The sequence below is a fragment of the Atta cephalotes genome, assembly GCF_000143395.1.
Source record: "Atta cephalotes unplaced genomic scaffold scaffold00019, whole genome shotgun sequence".
NCBI classification, from domain to species: domain Eukaryota; kingdom Metazoa; phylum Arthropoda; class Insecta; order Hymenoptera; family Formicidae; genus Atta; species Atta cephalotes.
The window spans coordinates 3,228,476-3,234,692 of NW_012130083.1; the positions used below are offsets into that span (position 1 = coordinate 3,228,476).

At 31.8% G+C, this 6,217-nt stretch overlaps 1 protein-coding gene across 1 annotated transcript in view; it reads right to left on the reverse strand.

Annotated features, from left to right (window-relative positions):
• The window catches only part of LOC105619038 (GRAM domain-containing protein 2-like), a 27,955-nt gene that overhangs the window by 9,500 nt on the left and 12,238 nt on the right, over positions 1 to 6,217 (reverse strand). The gene's annotated exons all lie outside the window — the stretch shown is intronic.

Consider the following 6,217-nt stretch of genomic DNA (forward strand, 5'->3'; position numbering starts at 1 on the left):
TAATATATATATATATATATATATATATATATATATATATATATATATATATATGTGGATGAAATTTATATATCAATTTTTATATATCTTATCAAATATTATATTATACAGTATTAATATTAACTACTAATTATAAGATAAGCTTAAGTAATTTCTTCTATGATATATTTATGCGCAGCCAATTAATTAAATAATTCTATTTTTAAATTTTTCAATGTCAAAAGTCTTCATATCATATATTGATCTTCTTGAATTCAGATAAAATATCGATGACATTATTCACTTCTTTTAAAAGTTTATCACTGTCACAAATCACCACGTACCTGGCCCTGGTAATTGGCCGAGTCGAGAAGCAAAGGTTGATCAGTGCCTGGGTTTCGAATTCCATCACGAAAAAAGGCCAATGTTATGAAATATTACTGTTACATTATCTTCGAGATAGTATCTGCAAAGTTTCCTTTTCTGGGAAGCGCAAAAAAGTTATCACGCCTTGTATTAAAGGTAGCTTCAACGTCGGTTACCAGTCAATCGGCAATCGATGTGAGCTCCGCGAGCAATCTGCGTGGTTATCAGTCGGACCTCGGTAAATGTCGAAGTGAATCTCGATAAAAAATATTATTATCGGAAATTGCACGAATGGGAAACATGAATCGATGGATGATTCATCGATATATTTAACTACATAGTTGCAATTTTCCCCTGAACAGCGACTAATGATGTGGCTTATACTGCACTACTATCACATCTGCTAAACATGATAACGATCAATTTTATCTGCTTTAATCTGGCTTATCGCTCAAGTTGGATAATGAGCGCAATCGTGGAAATAATCGAAGTAGTGGGTAGCGATTAATATGTGAAAACAGAAGGAAAATAGTAGCGATTGATATTACTGCGAATCGAATTTAAACGAGTTGGTCGCTCGCCAATTTTAGCGGAGAAGAGAAAAAGATAAAGACGAACAACGAGATCAGAGACGAGAGAAAATCGAAGAGAAAAGGAAAAAGGGAAGTTGCCTGGATGGGATGAAACTAAACGGGGCGAAAGGAGGAGGTGACTAACGAACCAGTTTCGGTCCTCTCTTCATACCGCGAGAATAACCACACCTCACTACATGAGTTAGTTCAACGAGTCAGGCCAGACTGCCTTTAACAAGCGACTGCGGCTCGCTGTGACCGCGGCAATGCACAATGAGGCGAGTCAACGCGGAAAAAGAGGGGTCCTCATTGGGAAACGGAATGACCACAGGTTCCGTTCAGTAGAAACCACGTTCATATCGATACTTCCTGAAAATCCCTCTTTTCGATTGCCGCCACTTAGCGCCCATCGATCGCATGGCCAGTCTTGCGAGGAAGATGATGCTCATCTCGAAGCGATGATTTCTTCGGTGGAGAGAAGACGAGTATCTGCCTCGCGAGAGCGCTCGATTGAGCCAGCGGTCTGATCCTCTCTCGTCGTGAAGAAGAGTTTAAGAATCGGAAAGTGTTGATGAAAATGGACGGAAAAATTGCGAAGCAAGAAACGATGAGCACAAGGAACGATAAAACAGAGAAACTGATGAAACGCTAGAACCACGCGAGTCCGGTACTCCACGGACCAGCCGGGATATCAGACTGATCATGGTTGAGCATAGAAGTTTCTTACTCATCGACCGACCTTACGACCTTTTTCATAATTGACAAATCCGCGGATATACACCTGCCTATGTAATGGAAGCTCTATAGCTTGCGCTCTAGAGTACTTGTACTTAAATTAAGTTGTGCACGAGGTGGACTGCGTGATTGGATCGAATATCAACGTACGTTAAAACATGATCTACAATAAATTGCCAACACACCGTTATCAGTCGCAATACTTTACGACAGCCAATCAAAAGCATCACTAATTACTATTGACATTTCTGATGGCTGTTGCAAAACATTGAGACTGGCGACGGAATGTTGGCAATTTATTGTAGACGCTTAAGACTTAAAAGACAGAAATTGATACCAAAATCAAAATTCACTGATGATGAGCAAATCATTTAACAGTATAACGTTAAGCGTTGCGATTTGTTAAAATGCAGAATAGAAATTATCAATAAAATCTATCTGCAAGAACTGACTAGGTTCGTCTCTAAAAAATTATGCTACTTTTTTATCTGCATGGAAAAGATGATTTTGTTGAAATATCTAAAAATTTAGTTAGATACAGATCTGAAAATAATTTTGTCGAATCAAAATAATTATGGACACCTAAAATAACATCTAAAAATTGATAATTTGAAAAAATTTTTAACATTCTATCAATTTAAGAGTCTTACATAATTATTTTGATTCAAACAAAATTATTTTTAGATCCGCATCTAATTAAATTCTTAGATACTTCGATAAGATCATTTTTTTTGTGTGCATATAAATATCATTATTATATCAGCGATTATTATGTAAAAGATATTGGAAGAAATTTATATCGAGAAAACATTTTATAATATTGCATTTAGAAGATATCACAGTTAATGAAAAAAATAATTATTTAAAAAAATTAAAGTGGTTTTGTATATTTATAAATTATATTGTTATGTAATATGTATGCAAATTGATGTTCGTAATTATATAATAAAAAGATAATCTATGTTATAAATCAAATGAATTACACTTTAAATTTGCAATAAAAAAACAATAATCATTATGATTATGTAAAACGTAAAAAAAAGAATACATGAAACGCTCCAGTTTACGTCACTACGGATGTTTGAATAAACGTCATTCCGGCAAATTGATGCGTGCGGAAACATACGCTCGAGTTTCCCAAGCAACGCGACACTTCATTGAACAGAAAGAAGGCGCAAAATATTTAGCCGTTAAGCATTAGTGCCTTTAAACTGGAAAAGAGTATATATGCGTCAACTCGCATTCTCTTGGCAGTCTCCCAAAAGGTTGAAACGCTCTTTCTCTCGTGCTGCATATCAATAAGAGATGGCGAGAGGAATGAGAAAACGCATGTTTTAATGTGTTTTCAAGTTTTCCCTATGGTTTAAAAGCGAATACTAACAATAGCGAAGCAAATGGAACATATTACTCGTTAAATCGTATTAATAATGATCCCTTAAATATCATAAAGCAAAAATATACGCAGAAAAATGTACGGAAAAATTATACGAATATAACTTTTTATATATAAAAAGGACGATTTTATTGTAATATCTAAAAAGTTAACTATATAAATTTGAAAATAATTTTTTGATTTATTAAAATAATTATGTAGGACGTTCAAACTAATTACTAGAATATCAAATCTTTTAGAATATCATCTTTTTACAACATGTTTAAGATTTCTACGCAATTATTTTGATAATTTAACAAAAAATCATTTTCAAATTTGTATCTAATTAAATTTTTAGATACTTCAGTAAAATCGTTCTTTCCATGATATATGTACACTAATAATTTTTTGTTCATATATATAAATGAACACAAAAAGTAAAAATATAAAAGTAAAAATATATAATGAAAAAATACAGAGATAAATCAAGCAATTAGTATAATTAGGATATCAGGATAATTTTGTATTACAGAAATAATATTAAATCAATGTGATTACATAATGGTTCGCCTATACCTCAATGTGTCCTCAATTGAAAGCAAACATGTATGAATAAAAAATATGATATGAAATTAATTGACTTATTAATCACTTAAGTCGCGAGATACGTCATTGATCGCCGGTTACTTTAGCATAATGGCATAAAATACACGTGCGCGATGCCGACGTGCCGGTCTCCGGAAAGTGCAGTTGGGACTATTATTATCTTATACCACGCAGTCACGGACATATAACACGGAATTTGATTATGACCTCATTCTCTCTCCTTCTTTCTCTCTCTTTCTCGCTCTTTTTATGAGCACAATATCAATAAAACGCGATGCCCACCAACGCGTAATGTCGTGGCGACCTGCATTATTGAGATGCGCCAGGTGTTCGCCGATTGCGCGAAGTCTTTCTTGAATTGAAGGCCGCAAAAAGACGTCACGCAACATGACACTTGTACAAAGTTTTGTTTTTGTTGTAGATCCGGAAGAAATGTCTGAAAGTTACGTCCTGTGCCAGGACACTGCGTAACTCGATTTAACAAATGGAAATGTTTCTAGAAAATCGATTCCACACACGAGGCAATCTAATATAGATAAAAATAAACATCACAATTGCAACATTAAATGTTATTAAAAATGAAATAGATAATTAAGTAAACAATTATAAATGGAAATTACACTTAATAAGAATAAATCATTACATATAAAAAAAAGAATCGTTTTCAAACGGATTTTATAATACATGCATACTTATTATTTATTAAAAATTATAAATTTATACATAATCGTATGATTTTCAAGAATATTTTAATTTAAATCAATAATAAGAGGAAGAATTTTCAATCGAAACTTGATGTTTAATAATATTCATAATGTAAATTTGCAAATATATATGTATTCACAAATTTATATATGAATGTTATTGAACATCAAAATCTGCTTCGAAAATAGAATTCTTTTTTTTATTTAACTTAAATTAAAATCTTTTGGAAATCATGTAATTATATAGTATATAAGTCTATAATTTTTATATTGATGGATATAATAAAAGTATTCAAATGTGTATGTATGTGACGTAGAATGAATAATGATTGATAATTCAATTAATATATCCGACTTATATAATTATTATAGACATTATTTGAACAGACAATATTTTGAACTTATTGGTTAGATATTTATTATTACTATTATTAAAAATCGAATAAACTTTGATAAATATCTTTCCGAATTTGCGTAATTTTCGAGATAATCTTCAGCAAGACAAACGATTGTGACGAGTCGAGATAATGAGACAGAGAAAGACACTTTATTTCAACACGCAAATTGTTGGAAATATGCGAATACGTAGATGCTGTTGCATGCATTTCCTTGACGACGAATGCGTTTGCATATTTATCGTTTCAACATCATCGATTTGTCGGCTGATTTCTCGAAGATATGAGCATTAACGTCTGCCTATTGTATGAGAAAATTATGTACGTGACACAAGTTTTTCAAAACATATTTTCTAAGAGAGGTGAATGCAATGTCGATTTATTTATGACGCAAATTATTATATGAGAGAATATTAAGATAACTAATTAGATAATTTTTATTTATCATTACTGTTAAATAAGCTACATATAAAATTAATGATTTTTATTACAAAAAATTTAAAAAATTTTTTGTAGATTTTTTACACAAATTAAAAAGATATATATATAATATATACAAATTAATCAAATAAAAAAATTTGCGTTTCCTATAAATATAATTTGATTTGGTAAAATAAATATATATAAGCAATGAAACTTTTGACATTTATAACATTTATAACTTATGACATTTGTTAAAAAATTGACAAATATCTTAAGTATCACAAATGACATAACGAAAAATTGTATAAAAAGACTTCACTTCAAAGTTAGTCGATTTTAGAACGCTGACAAGCCATTTGCATTTCATTCGAATAATAAGTCTATTCGAAAGAAACTCTATCGATAATCTATATCGATTTATCTATAATATTTTGCAAGTTCATTGCAGTTGATGAATGTTATCTAGATAAACATGTATTTAACGACAATTTTTTATTACTATTTTATCTAATTTTCGACAAACGTAACTGCAATATTAATATCCTTCAAATTTATTTATAAAAATATCAATCTTTGTTCGTGTTAACCATTTGCTAATATTGAATTTTGATGTTAATAAAACAGTAATCACTTCCTAAAGTCTTACGTGAGAAAATTTAATTTAAACTTCCTCTGGTAATTTAAAAATATTAGGATAACAAACTCCTGCGTGCAGGATTTGCGTAAGTATACTTTATTGTATATGATGCGTCTGAAAAAAACCTGGTTTATATAATGAATACGATCGCGTGGTGCGAAGCGATTAGTCATTGTCACGAGTTCGCAAAAAAAGCACGTGTGACCTCTCCTCTCATCAGGCAAACACCTACATTTACAAGTATGTGTGTGTGTGTATGTGTGTGTGCGTGTGTGTGTACGCACACGCACACGCCACGTGCACGCGCACGCGCACGCGCACGCACGCACGCACGCACGCACGCATACACACACACACACACACACACACACACACACACACACACACACACACACACACACATATATATATATATATATATACTATAT